Source organism: Rhea pennata, chromosome 2 (assembly GCF_028389875.1).
Source record: "Rhea pennata isolate bPtePen1 chromosome 2, bPtePen1.pri, whole genome shotgun sequence".
Taxonomy (NCBI): Eukaryota; Metazoa; Chordata; class Aves; order Rheiformes; family Rheidae; genus Rhea; species Rhea pennata.
This window is the reverse complement of record NC_084664.1, coordinates 36,618,152-36,633,751: the sequence shown is the minus strand read 5'-3', so window position 1 is coordinate 36,633,751 and position 15,600 is coordinate 36,618,152.

Below are 15,600 nucleotides of genomic sequence, written 5' to 3'. Positions count from 1 at the left end.
GATTATGCAGGCATGAGAATTTTCAAGGAATATTAAAATAGAGAGAATTGGCTTTCAATTAATACCAGGAAAGTAACGCAAAGGTTTTGTATCAAGCTATTGTACAGAAGACCTACAATGCTGCACAAGTAGCATGTGGCATGGTGTCCTTTCAGTTCCCCTGAGAAGTCAACCTGGGCAGAAAGAGTAGTCGGGTTTTATGTTTTGTAGATCTGGTTAAATCACTTTAATTTGGGAAGGATCAGGCACGATTTTGAAGGCTAAAGGATAATCCATAAGCAGGGAGAGAACTGCATCTGTGATAGTAAGTAGAATTTTATTCTGTGAATAATTCCTTAGCCCTCCAAAAGGTCCCAGATTCTCACAAAAGCACTTGGTGCTTAAATATTTTGGAGGATCTGAGTCTACAATGACTATTCAGTGAAAAGATTTAGACACTCAAATAATTCCTGGAGCTCCAAGTGTTTTGCTGTATCCGAGGTTGCAAAACTCTTTCCTAGTTTCATCAATTTTATCCTGATTTGAAACTGCTTCAGTTCCTCATAAAATCAATGGACTCTGCATCCTGTAATAGATGTTGGACTGGGCACTAAAAAAGAGAAATTTACCCTATATAATCCATATGCACAGAGACTCCTGAAACTGCATAATAGGAACACAGCTTGGGGTGAAAACTGAGTGCTCCATAGGTTCAAGACTCATGAGACTGAAGATGCCACCAGCAATGAAAAGGTAATTTCAATAAATACAGGAGCAATAGACTATATATTAAGCAATTCCATCTTCTCTTATGGCCAAAACCTCCAGAATTTAATAAAATCTTCAATCTCTTCTAAAAGAGGTTTTCACAACTGAATGAAACTTAATTGTGAATTATAATCTGACTATGCAGTTCTAGGTTCAGAAAAGCTACAGCCTTATTATTCCCTGTTAAATTCTGTAGCTGTTACAAGCATGTTCCTATAGACCACTAAAATAGAGGTCTATAGAGCACTGAGTTTTATTCTTCCTAAATTCTTCACAATTCTTAAAAGTTTTTTGCTGAGCAGTTTGCAGTATGTTTCTTCTTGAATTCAGACAGCTAGCATTTGATCTGTACACTATAAATAAAGCTTTTCTATTCCTCATGAACATCTAGAGCAGCTAGAGTAACTGCATATGCTTTTTACTGTATGCATAAATATTTAATGTTAAAAATTCTTAAGAACTTTGCACCAGGACATAAGATATTCAACTATTCTATGAGTTACATATATCAGGTTTGAATTTCCTTTCACGCTTTTGGAGTATTAGTTCAGATTTTCTTTGGCACAAGTGCGAATTGGATTAGATTACAAGAACCACTTTTAAATTTCCTGTGTTTTATTTTAATTTAATATTGCCTTATTTCAGTGCTATACGAACATGTAAATTATTTATGTCTATGATAATATACATGAATGCTTGTCCTAAACTGGAAACTTGCAATGAAACAGGAAAATAAAATGTTCCTTGACGCATTTTTCTGTGTACTTTTCTGTCTTGTTCTTCCTCAACTGTCCTCCAAACAAAATGACTCTGTTAATCCTTCAAGTCCCACTTCGTCTTTGTTTTATTGAGAAGTTTGGTATGTCTGCCAGCATACCTTTTCAAGATGGTGCAAGCTGAAGAGAACATGATCTATAAGAGATGATCCTGAAGTATAGTCAATAGAGTTCTCCATCCTCTCTCCCAGCTCATTGCAAGATCTGGTTCATATGGCAGCTGGTCTGCAGCAACACTGCTACTTCCATGTCTGCTTGGACCTGGTTCTTGAGACCTGGTTACACATTAGGTTTTGTCTCCTTGTTGTGTTCAGATAATTATATGTGAGGAAATGAGTGGTTGGTTCCAATGCATGTTCTTCCTTACATTTGTCATTTGACTGCCTTAAATTTTAATTTATTAATATTTTTACCTCAACTAATTTGAAACTTGAACCTTTGAGGAGCTCTTTGACACTTTACAGAAATAAAATCAGCAGAGCTTAATGCACTCAGCAAATTCTAAGCTTCTTTTTAGACAAAACCTAACCTTCAATTTTTCTGAAATTTTATTCCAGACTACTGGTCTTTGTGCACCGTCCATCACTGGGAAGGTCCCTGTCGCAGGCAGGCAGACAAGAGCAGCCAGATCCTGCCACGTGCTGCAGCGCTCACGCTGAATGGGCGTCCCTGCTTGGAGGCACTGCAAAATCGTGCCCGTAGGCAGGGTGGGTTTTGTCTCAAGAATGACTGTGCCGCAGCCAAAAAGCTTCAGGAGGTGGAAAGGGAAGACTCCCGTTATTACCCCTACCTTTGCTTTCTTTCCCCAATCAAATTTAATTTGATAAAATAATACAGGCAATAACTGCCAAAGCTCAGCCCACCCAGGGAGTAACCAGCACATGCAAAATGATGGATTCAAAGTAGCACATAACATTTCTTAGTGCAACGTGTTTCTCTTTAAATCATTATTTGAGTCTTCATTTCTGAAGCAATCTCAATGTATGCTGTCTCTTCAAAAGTGCCCTCTGGCAGAGAACAGCAGCAGTGTGCGGTGCCTTTGTTTAATTGCATTTTGGCAGAGCACAATGAAGAGAAAATAGAGAAAATGAACTAGTGAATTCCATGGTCAAAATCTGTCATTGACTGGAAAGTGGAGGAGAGTCGAGTCCTTCCTGCTTTGCTGAACTGTCTTGCGTGGGATGTGAAATATTGCAGTCTTGGTGACTCTAAGTGAACATTAAGAGGAAAGTTTCTGTTAGCTGCTGCATTTGTGTGCATTAACTGATGATGGTTAATGTGTATATAATTATCTCATGGATATACTTGGTTTACTTTCACACACAGGCTATTTGTCGAGATACGTAAATTGGGGAAAGGCAAAAAAAGCACTCCAGCACACAGGTGTTTTTGCTGACTAGTTAGAAATATTTCTTATAAGTTGAAGCTTGGCATGAATGTTCTTGGCCAACGTGTGACTAGACTATTTGATACCTCTGTAGTCTGCATGCCTTCAACTCAAGAAAACAACTACATTAAAAACAACCTTCTGAGTATCTTGCATCTCTTGACAAGGGCCTGGGTTTCTTCCTTTTGATTTATTAAGAGCCTTGCCTCATAAAGCACGTCCTAGCCTATGTGAAGGCCTAACATAGCTGGGACAGGCAGCTGCCCCTCTAACCTATGGTCTAGGAAGAGATTTAAGGAAAGGTACAGCCTCTTTAGGGAAGTTCATGATGCTGCTGCTGCTCGGAGGAGACTTTGGGAGACTGAAATCTCTCCTGCTTGGCCAAAGTGCCTGGACTCTGTATAAGAATAAAAACTGCATCTTGAGAAAGGTTTGCAGTGGGTGCTGTTAAACAAGCATGTTTAATATTGCAGAAGAATATGGGATGATGATCAAAATGATGCAAAATAACCTTTCTTGCCTCTCAGTAACAAGAAAATGAAGGTTGACAAACCTGGAGCCTGATTCCAGAAGTTGCTGAATGTCAACTAATCAATTGCAAATCAGTGGGAGCTCTCCTGAAAAACAGAGGTAGAACATAAAGCTATCTTTATTTTTCATAATTTCCTATGCACTCACTGTGCTAAATTAGACCCAGTGAATCACAGCTGCCTGAAGAGTATCCTCACAAGGATGAATGGTGTGTGAAGGTATCTGACGCAGTAGTCACTGGGACCCAAATTCAGTCCAAAAACAACAGTGCTTTGCTGTTAGGCAAAGCTTTGAAGTTCACCAAGTAAGGGACAAAAAACACTTGGAAGGGGAAAAAAAAACATTAAAAAATAATACAGTATACTATGTTTGTCTGAACTTTGTAATATGGTGGGCTATCAATGGTTACACCAATACAAAAGAAAAGAGCATGAGATGTGTTTATTTTGCTTTTGCAAAGTATCTCCACATACTTAGAGAAATATTGTTAACTTAAGAAAGAATAATTTCCTTGAAAACAAGTTTGATTGCTGTGAAAAACTCTGGCAAGAAAAAAATCAGCCCAGTATCAAAGTGGTCCAGAAAGGGATGACTGAAATCATGATTTTAATTTATTTTGAACAACTTCTCATCTGGTAACATTTTTTTCTAGTCTAATTGCTGTGGAGCTCTTACCAAATTCTAAAATTAACTTTCCCCTTACATGAACTAAGGAAATTTCATAACTGCTTTTGCATGTAACACTGTGTAAAATTGTTAGTTACCAGTGCTAATGGCATTATTTTGAAATGTATTTTGATTTGAGTTGAAAAGCAATATAATGAAAGCTGAAATAATATTTAATGCAGCATATTTATAAAATAGTTGCATGGCAGATCTGTGAGTCACTTTAGGAGCACAGAGTAGAAGAGAGAGAGCGCCCTTGGTGCAAAGACTACTGGCTGAGGTACCTGACATCAGTATGAAATAGGAGGGAGATGAAAGGTGCTCCAAAACGAAGTGACCTGACCAAGGTGCGCTGTCAGGCGCTGGCAGAGTCAGAGGTAAAACACAGGATTAGAGTCCCCGTCTGATAATCTAGTCACGAATGCTGCTGCCTTCACCTGCATTTCGTGCAGCGCTTGCTGGATGTAGATAACCCCGATGGCGGGTGGGATAGTTTGAGCTCAGACACGCTGCCAGCTGGCCGTGGGCTTGAAGTGACGCAGTTGGCAGTGTGGGGACCCAGTCGCGCCTCTCTGGAGCGGGTGCCTGCTCCAAGCCTCCCTGGAAAGGGTTCGCTGACTGTGGTGGGCTTTTGTTCCGGCTCCAGGTAAATGCCAGATAAATCTGATCAATAAAACAACATCCAAGAAAATGCACGTGCTGCAATTTCACCAGTCAAGAGCCCAGGGAGAGAGCTGGGCAGAGAGCGAGGGTCCTGCTCAGCAGAAGAGTTCAAGATCTGATTTTCCTGATCTTCAGTGACTACAATATATTTCCAAATTCACCATGAAAAAATTTTTTCATGGTGAATTTTTTAAAATGCTGGACTGCATCATTCAGATGCTTTTGCAATCAACTGCCCCTTTATGGGCTGGAGGGCCTTGGGAAGTCCTGGAAACTGGAGCAAAGCAGGAATCTCAGAGCTCGGGCTGGGTTGGGCTGGGAACTGCCTCTGCCCAACCAGTACACGAGCACATGAGGTTTGGGGTGAAAAGAAAACAGTCTGATCACTTCCTCAACCTCATCAGAAATTGATGGAAATGTGGAAAAATGCAGTCTAGCAGTAAGTATGTGCAAGCTATTCTAAGGGATGTTATTTTATGAATTAATATACAGTGTATCCTCTATTGCAAAAGCCAGGTATCTACCACAAGACAGTGGAAGCTTGGGGGTTTTGTTTCTTTTTTTAATTGGCACTAGTTTCTGTTCGTTTTTATATACATGGCAGGGGAGCCTGAGGGGGGAGGTAGAATGCTTTCAGATCATCTGTCCTATAAACTCACTGGAAATTATCCAGTCCTCCTTTGCCCAATTATTTGATTCTCCAAATGCTGATACTAAAGGAAGACATGAAATTGGCTCCAGGGTGTGCTTAACCTTTTCAGTCCAAGAGCTCCAAAATGGATTTTTCATGCCAAATACCCAAGTTTTATTAAGAGAGATGTGCAGTGGCTCAGACCTCCGTATACAGCCGCTCAGTCCCTGGCTGCTCAGTGGTGGTTTCCAGTGGGAGTGCCAATTAGTGCTAATTGCATGGGCGTTTATGTGTGTGTGTGTGTGTGCAAGATGTGGACACTCGTCTCCTCTGCAGACCATCACTCATGTCATAGACCATCACTCATGTCACAAACACTATGGGCCCATCCAACAGCTGTTAGATGACCTCGAGATGAAAACCTCACATCCCATATCCAATCCCCAGAGCCAGCTGGGCCCATTCCCTAAATGACTATATAAATTCTAATAACAGCTAAGGACGATGTAGACAGGTACCCCTGGCTTTTCTGCTGCCTCCAGAGAGCTGCTGCTATGATGTGGTATCTCAGCTGGCCCTCTAAAAAACTCCGTGATAAGGTGTTTGCCTCCACCCCACCCTATGACAGAGGACGTGCTGCTCAGGACACAGATGGGGGAGTCTCGGTAGCTGCCTGTGGGACAGCTGCAGGCTGGGCAGATGGCTCTGGGGCCGACGACTGTATGCTGAGTGACGTGGGCACGGAGGAGCAATGCTGGCCTGGGATTTCCATGCCAGCCTCACAATGTTACATCAGTGGGGCCAGATTTTTTTGGCCAAACAGCAGCATAAAAGAGGGGAGGACACGCTGCAGTGGCCCTAGCAGCCCCCTCCTCATCCAGGCCATCCAGCACGGCTCCCTCCGGCCGGTGGTGCGGTGCACCAGCAACAGGACACCCTTCCAACTGGGACTGCTGAGGAAGGAAAAGCAGTCCAGTATCCCTGGGCATGCTGGGGAAGTCACTGCAGGAGTCGGTGGGAGCAGGCACAGCCCTTCACGGACCACCGCGACGGCTCCCGGCGCAGGGACCAGGAGAGCAACGCACCCTCCTCGTCACCGCCTAGCCCTTCCTTAGGCCTAAGAAAAGTCATTTTTCCTTCCTCTGTTTGCTTTGCAAGTGTTTAAAGCGCAGCACCTAGTAAAACACCTGCACCCAGCTAAACCCGATCTTTGTATCACACAGAGAGTTAACCTGACCTGTGTTGTCTTAAGGATTTAATCTCTTTCTGGTTCACCAGGAGACCCTGCAGTTAGCTCCCCTTGAAGGTAACAGAGTCTGTAGTTTCTGACAGTCCATGGGCTGCACATTTACAAGTAGTTACCAGTGGCTGTGCTTTTTAAAAAGATTAAACCCAAGGGAGTTCACAGTGAGAGTGGACAACTCGTCATGTTCTTATCATTGCTTCCTAGAATTAGTCAGAACAAAAATAATATGGATGGAAGATTTCCCTTTGAGAACATTCTGATACAGAATATTTTAAAGCATAATTTAATACATATTTGCACTGTTTTTAGTTCTTCTGTATCAGTCGATCAGAAACTAGTTCTCTATCCTCTTTGCACCGAAAATTAAAAAAATTGCCATTAAGGAAAGTATTGATGCAATAGCAAAATGTTATCATTAGAGAAAGTATAATAAATTATTTCTTGCTAGGTATTGCATAAGGAATTAAAGAATTACTAGTAAAACAATTCATACTCTTTAGTTAGGAAAGAGGAAACGTGGGATGTGATGGCCGAGGCATTTGGGAGATTTTTTTTTTTCTATGCTGCTGGTAACTTTCCGCAGAGCTCTTCGAAGAAAAAACTCTTTGGCAGTGCGGGGTTGTCACAGGCTATGAAGTAGCTCCACCACCTGGGGGTTTCTAGAATTGCATTTCTTCCTTTCTTACATAGGGTTTTATACACTTTTTTTGTTTTGTTTTCTCTGAGTAAGATGATGCTTTTGAAATGGCATTCATTACAACATAAAGCTGCAGTGCAGGTAAGTAGTGATAATATCCAGCTGTTTTGTTCCGTGATAGCACTTCTATCTCTGAACTAAGAGAAATCTTTGTTTTATAAGTGTCCCATCATAATCTGTTGTTTTATAGCTCATTAAAGTTTTTTGAAGTCACTGTCCAAAGAGGCACTCAGCATTGCTTTGACCATCTCCCTGCAGAGAAAGGCTCTGCTGGTGCTGCCCTGCCTATGGCTTTGACCAGACCTGGGCAAGGGAAAGCGAGCGGGCAACAACACCCTCTCTGACAACTTCCACAGTCACAGCATCAGCCTCCACGCAGGTTAGGACTGCATGTGTCAGCTCAGTCTTGCCTGTCTTTGGTCGGCCTCACAGTGCATAGATGCAGCCAAGTCATGACCAGTCTCCGGGCAGGAGGAAAGAAGCACAGCAGATCGGACCACTGCCTCTGGAGCAAGAAATCCCCTGGCTGCCCGGCTCCCCCGCCGCTGGCAGACAACATGCCCATCAGCCCCACTGCAGAGAGGAGGCTGCACTTTCTGCCTGATCTCCTCTTGGCCGCTGGCTGTCCTCCAGAAGACCACAAGAAGAGGAGATAGGGGTCAAAAGCTAAAGGCTAGAGCCTACAAATTCCTTCCTATGAATGTGAGCAGCCTCTGACCTCTTGGGTCTGCTCAGTGAGAGGGGGAGAGGGATGACCGTGTCTCACATGGGCTAAGGATATTTTCTTCCCAGTGATTCTACTCTTATTTAACTCACACAGTACATATCAGCTGCATGCTACTCTAATACACATGGATTAAAAGAGTATACTGAATGCTACAAAGAGCTGGTGCTTGTTTTTCCTGTTTGCCAGCTTACCTGCAGCAGCTAAAATCCTGTGCAGAGACCAAATGTATTATATAAATATTTTACTGGGCATAGTAGGGGATTTGGCAGCAGAGCGCCAGGATGAAAGAGGGTAAGGGTCTTTACTGACATCACATCGTGAATAAAAAAAGCTCTTTCATTCCGTTTCTTATACAGGATATGTTATAGAGGCATACAGGCACTCACTGTTCTGTTATTTTGTTATTTCTGTTCCTCCCCCAGCCTTACTCCCTAGAAATGTCTACATTTTTCTTTTCTTTTTTTTTCTTTTCTTTTCCTTTTAAGGCATTTTTCAGGATCAGAAGTAAGTGATCCCAACAGAAAAAATAATCTCCTCATCTACTGGAACTGCACAGAAAGCAACAATATTTTTAGTGAGATCACTTTGGAGTTTAGAGGAATTGTAGACCTTTGTTCGCTAGTGAGGAAATGGGTTTTATACTGCAGCAAGTGAGCAGTTGTTCCATTGCCTCTAGTCATACAAATAAACTCTTGCAAAGTCCGTGACCTCAGCTCTCATGGTGCGTTGTCATAATGATCGGTTCACTGGTTTGATTAACAGCAGGACCAATAAGTTTGTGTCCCCCAAATCAATGAAACTCAAGTCAATGAGAGAAAGAAGTTGTCCAGCAGAGGACACTCAATTCGTTCCACTTTGATAGCAATGTCCTCAGCACTGCACCTGGTTTTGTCCAGAGGAAAGCAGACCCTTGGCTTCATTCCACAGCCACGCTTGCTCCACCAAGGTGGCTTTTGGGTTGCATCCTAAACCTGTGGGCACATGTACCAGGTCCAGAGGCAGCTCTCACTATCCTCTGTAAGAAGTCACCTCCAGGCTCAGTGACCCATCCTTACCCATATCTTCAATGACTTCTGCCATTTCAGGTGAGTCCTAGAGGCTCCCTTGGCTAGTTCTTGCAGTGGAGCTGAGGAAGCATTGGCTGCTCAGTCACCAAAAAACAACACAAAGAGAAAGCCTGCAGTACACTGAGTTTCTGCATTGACAGTATGTACAGTTATCAAGCGCTGCTTGAACATTTTCCGTTCTCATGTGCTAACCACCGTAGATACTTCTCTGGAGCATGGCTTTAATTGTACTTGGCTCCTGCCATTTTCCTAAGTATGTTTCAGTCGTTATTTTCCCCAGACTGCTGTCTATCCCTGGGCTATATTAAGTCAGCACCCTAGCAGATCATCCAGCCCAGTATCTGGTCTTCAAGACTCAGCTGTAGAGGAGGCTTAGAGAGCCTCAGTACCAGGTGAAGAACAGAGTGATCTCATCCCACCCTTTCCTTGTCACCTGCTATCACATGGGAGGATACTGGGCATTTACTGAACAGAAGCTGCACCTAGGTCATTTGCATTTAAAAGCCACTAACAGAAATATGTTTAGATCTCTTTTGAACCTGGCAATTTTTGTTTAAAGATAGAAAAAAACATTTCTTTACCCTCTCTTGAAACCAAATTGAAGAAGAGGAAGGGTTTTGATATGAGATGAGGTCAGGTTTCCAGGACTTTTTAAAGCTTTCTAATTCATTTTATTTAAGCTCTAGTGAAATGAACTGTGTACAAACACATTAAAAGTCTCAGTTTTAAAGAACAAAAATTACCAGAAGCTTCTGCTACTAGAAAATTCCTCTATTACATATTTGGCAGAGAAGTGGCTGCATAGACAAATGACATGACATGCCATTAGAGTCCATATAAGTAACCACTAGGGAAGGCACCTGCTGCAATACAGAAGATGTTGTTAGAAATGCAAAGATCTGATTGAAAAGCAATTTATATTCCGAGCAAATACCTAATAAGAAAAGATATACTACCTTGTGTAGAGCTTCCTGCAGAGGAAAACAACACACACTGGCAATAGAAAGTCATTAACCCCATTGAATAATTAAACAAGACCATGGGAAATGTAGATTTTGAAAATATTCAATTCTTAGCCAAAACATGGCTGGTTCAGCTTGTTGAAATGAAGGTTCACCCTCTCACCCCAAAAGTCTTACTATCTAGAGAAATTCTATAAATTAAGAAATAGAAAGGGGAAATTCTTGTTACTTCTGTGGCTGCACCTGCCTATGGTTGAATAAAATGAACATGTGAGAGAAAACTCAAGTTTCATTTCATATTAAATGATATTTCTGCCTTCCTACTGTCCTAGACATACCTATTTCCAAGAAGGATGGGAACAGAGATAGCAAAGGTTCTTGTGTACTCTTTTTATGCAAATGAAATTGAATTCAGTCTGTGCTTTCTACTCTATTCCCTTGCATAGATCCACTCTTGCTCCCATGGATGGTAGCAGAGAGAGTCCTACTAAAGCTGGCAAGGGACTGAGTCATACCTTGGCATCATATACACAGGAGTGGGACTGTGATGCTAAAAAGAGGTAAGATTTCCTCGTTTGTACACCTGAACTCACAGGCCAGCTCACAGGGCAAAACTCAAGCTGGAAAAGGACAGAGCAGAAAGCTTTGCAATTGAACATTGTCTCTCTCCTGGTGGGGGAGAAAGAACCAGCAGTTGTGTTTAAGGCTAGCCCTTACAGAAAATGAGCAACTGAATAGATCCTAGCAAGACTTTGGGACTTCCTTGCAAGGAGTGTTGATTGCTTTTTTTTTTTTTTTTTTTTTTTTTTTTTATCCACTGGTCGCCTCTGGCAGAGTTTTGCATCTGTACCGTATGGCTGGTGCATGAGGTCACATTAACTCAAGACTGAACCATGTTTAAATGTAAGGGAAAACCCTTGAGTGTCTCGCCTCCTGGTGGAGACAGGAAAGAAGATGAAAACATTCAAGCAGAAATGATTTATTGATGAACCTGCACTGCACCTGTCCTCTAAAACTGGAAGAGCTCTCCAGGTAAACCAAGGAAAATGAGTTGTATCTGCAAGCATGTGTTTTTTTGTCCTCATTTTTCCTTTCACGCATGTTTGGTCTGCGAATGTTCACATGATCTAGAAGTGTGGTTCATTGGCCAGTGTTTTACTCGCTATTTCTGTCCCTGAGTTGAAGAGCGAAACAATGATCCAGTCAAGGTGAAACTCTGGGAAAGGCTATAAGAGCTATAAGGGCAATATGTGGTCCTTTGCGGTGCTGAGACTTACAGCAGCTGGACCATACCCTACGGATGTATGCCAGCACTGGAATCTGTCCCCGTTACGATAACTGAGAAGTCATATACCAAGCCTGGGTCAGGATGCTGCCTGGAGTCAGCAGGACCGAAAGGTTTGTTCTTTGCACGTAGCCGGATCCCTGGTACTGCTCTTTGCTGTGTCTCCGGTACTTGACTGAAAGAGGGGATTCACCTGGGGCTGTGGCAAATGCTAGATTTTTCCTTTCAAAGGCCTGGTGCAAAGTCATTATAGTAATTTCATGGATCTCTGGTAAGGTCCTGAATACCTGCTCAGACCTGAGTTGCAGAAGAGATGACTGAGGGCTCTTTTACCCCTGAGTGCTTTTGCAGACGGAAGCTAGAAAAATGCTTCCAAAATGATAACAGTAAGAATCTGACTGCAATCTGCAAGTCAGATAGGAACACAAAGAGCATTTCATCTCCTTTGTGATTAGGAGTGAGCCTGACACATGGAAAGTAACCAGACCACACAGACAAAGGAACACTGGAAATAATAACCTTTAAAGAAGCACATCTGAAAAAAATAACTCTTCCAATGTTTAAATTTGCCTAGCGAATACAGATGCCAAATGCATTTCAGGAATAGCTCAGCAATGACTGAGTACAGCATTTAATTAAGTGATTATATAATCAACCCTCTGTTTTATGAAGCAATAATTCAATTCCCAAGTGGATAAGCTATGAGGCTGAAGGCCGGGCAGTTTATCACAATGAGAGAATCTGATTACTGCTAAAGAAAACATAGGGACAATGATGTTATTGTTACAGTACAAGTTTAATTAATATAAAATTAATATGCTTTGGGTTTTTTTGTTGTTGTTTTTTCTTTTTTCAATTTGTAGCAATACATGGCCTGTCAGGATAATGGTGCTTCTTCCATTTTCTGTTTGGAGGTAGTGGTTATTTATGGCCACACAGAATGTGCGGGAAGTTAATGATGTCACACAATAATTTATCGGAGATAAAATTACAAGAGTCATTTTATCAGGGAATGATATAGTCCTCTTCCTGCAGTATAAGTAGACAAGAGACTCCACTTATGCTGTAAAAGAGATATCAGACAAGGTAACTTCATTGCTGGAAAGCTTTTCACTGTATTATTAATAATAATTCCATTAAACCAGAGGCTTGAGCCCCCTTGAGCTGGGACTTAGAGTACACAAAATATATGATCAAGGAAATCTGATCAGCAGCTGATGAAAATATGTATAGTTCCAACAATATATATGAAGTTGCACCAGCCAGACATCTTGCTCAGAGAATAAAGTGTTGCAAACAGAGTGACCAGAATGAGCGAGGGAATGAATTGCATTCATTTATGGTGACTGGGGTTTGTTTACAGTTTTGTTTAGATATTTTATTGCAGATTTCAGGAAAACCTCAAACCAGTATAGGAATGAGTATAGAGGGTATTCTCAAAAGGGATTCAGAGCAAAGTGGATAGAAGAACGAAACCTGGGGAAAGTAAAAGGAGAAAGAGGCAACAATGATAAAGGAGCACATACCTGGGAAATAAACTGACTGTGAGGACAGGACAAGGAACAAGGGAAAGAAATGCAATGATCAGTGTTGATTAGTATATGCAGATTGCAGTCTTCAGAGCTGAGTGAATAATGACTTTAAGAGAGTGTGAAACCTCTTTTTTTTTGCTGCTGCTATTGCTTTTGCACAGGATCAGGAAACCCACGCGCAGATTCAGCATTTCTGAGAGGCACCTGAGAAGATGTCCCACCTGCTTTAAAATATCAGGATGAAAAGAAAGAAAGAAAGGGAGGGGAAAGGAGTCTGAACATTGAATCTAGCCTATTGCAGTAAATTCTACTTTTACTATGGCACTAGGATATTAGGGGCTGTGTTACATGCTGGGTTCCCAGGATGGACAGTTCAATGGACTGCATACCATGTAACCATTGATTCGATGCCTTGAAACAGAGCTTATAGAGAAAGCTGCTGGGGGAAATAGCACTAATATAGACTGAGATTGGTTACTAAAATGGAGAGAAAAACTATTAGATTGCAATCATTTTATAGGAAAGTGTTCTTAAGTGCAGGAAAAGGAGTTTATGTTCCATGTAGAAGAATCCCTGTAGCACAGTTTCAGCTTATTAGTACTAAATTGACCACAGCAAATGAGCGCTACTATTGTCAATGACCTGGCATTTTATAAGCACACTGGGGCTCAGTTTTAAACTATTTTACACACATAAAGAATGTGAGATGGAAGACGAAAGCAAGGAAATCCACCCAGCAGTCTCAGCTTCAAAGATTGCTGCAGAAGAGTGCTCTCAGGGGTGCACATGTAAGTACAATGAGATTTGCTTTGCTTCTGAAGTTTGACCACTGGCACTGATATATGAGGCTCGAACAGAGTAGTGATAGCCTTTAGCAAGGGCATTGCTAGGGCTATGCACAAGTTACTAAACAGAGTGTAATTTAACCCTTCCGAAAGAGAGGAGGCACTGAAGGTATTTAAAAACCGGGAAAGTAATAACAGGCATTGGTGTGGGGGAATGAGCTGGTGCAAGAGACAGGTCCTGCTCCAGCCCTGTGTTTAGCATGGCCCAGTATTTTTCTGTGCTGTTTCCCAGTGATTCGCCTTGCAGAGTTAATCTCAAGCACACGTGTCACTTGATCTGGCCAGACAGGGGCTTCAGAAGTCCTATCACTCCAGACTTTGAACACCCCCAACAGAATAACCGTCCTGGAAGTCTGGCCTGCAGTGAGTGCTCTACCAACCTCTTTAATGCAAGTGCAACAAATATTCTGGGTATGTCATCATGCATGAGGCTCCTGCAGCCCTTTGTCAAATGAAAAGCCCTTACATCAATCCAAGTAAATTTGTCTCTCTGCAATTATTTATATTGCCATGTATTCATCCAAATAGAGCTGGGTTGACAGCATGCTGCTTCATCAAGTCTTCAGGCAATTATAGTATGTTCCTGTAATCCAGAAAGGCAGAAACAGAAAATCTAAAGACAGCAAGTGCAAGGGCCACCATTTTGGTGAAAAGTATCATCTTAAACTAGGCAACACTTGTTTCATGATGCATCTCTGGCTATGGCAAATACTGAAGAAGTGATGATAGCAGCAGCAACAGTAGATCCCAGGACACTGCTGGACTTCAGTGTGACATTTGATGAATACTTTTAAACAAAAATTTTGTTGAATCTCCAATACTGAGAATCAGACTGCAGAGAATAGCCACGCTTGGATAGACACAACCTGGATGAAAAAAAGGGTGCTGCATCTGTATCTTATTTTTAACAGGATATGTTGCAGCATTTGTTGGTGAGGCTTTTTGTGTTGTGTCAATAATCACAGCACAATTTCCTTCATCTAAATCCAGTGTTGATTAAACTCTGTGCTCAGTGAGTCCACATCTGAAGTCTTGACATTCATAGGATTTCAGATGTCAGCACGACAATCAAATAGCCAAAGTAGAATTGGTAGGAGGCCATGGGCAACACAGAACAACAATTTCTGATGCCAGTTTCCCCATGCCAACAAATATTTACATACCATCCAGCCTATCAATCAACAAGCAAATACTTTGCACTCAGATACTTTGGTGCTCTTTGAGTTTATTACACTTCAGCACTTTCATCCTCTAAAGCTCTGAAAATGCTCTAATTTGGAACTCAGATTTTAAAATGCACAGAGCTTCCCAGGTACGATGTCTAACAACGTTAACAATGGCTGGTTTCATAACTCCCAGAAGAATTTGTATGCAATTAATGTTCTCCTCCTCTGAACAGAAACCTAGAGGTTTGCAAAACACACCATATGTTTGTCAGTTTGCCAATGAATCAAGATGCTTTTGCAACCTTCTGAGTTTCAATAATTAATGGCAATGTCTAAAACCTAAACCACAGTTCAGGGGCCCAGAACAGAACTTTTGCTGTGCCCAGTGTCTTCAGCATCATCACGGCTGAGATGGTTCAGCTGAGAAACTAAACACTTGTATTAACTCCCATTTTCCCCTTCTGTCTGATCTCCCATCTAGTTGCTGCTGACTGGATTCACGCAGAAGTCTTATTATACAGAGTAACACTATTACTCCCACTTCAGGATATAATCTCAAATACTTGAAATGTTCAGTACTCCAGTGTAATCTGCCTGCGCTGACTTATCTTAGTGACTAAATGTAATCTAACAGTTTATGGATTTGCAAATATGTTTTATTCTCATCAAGTG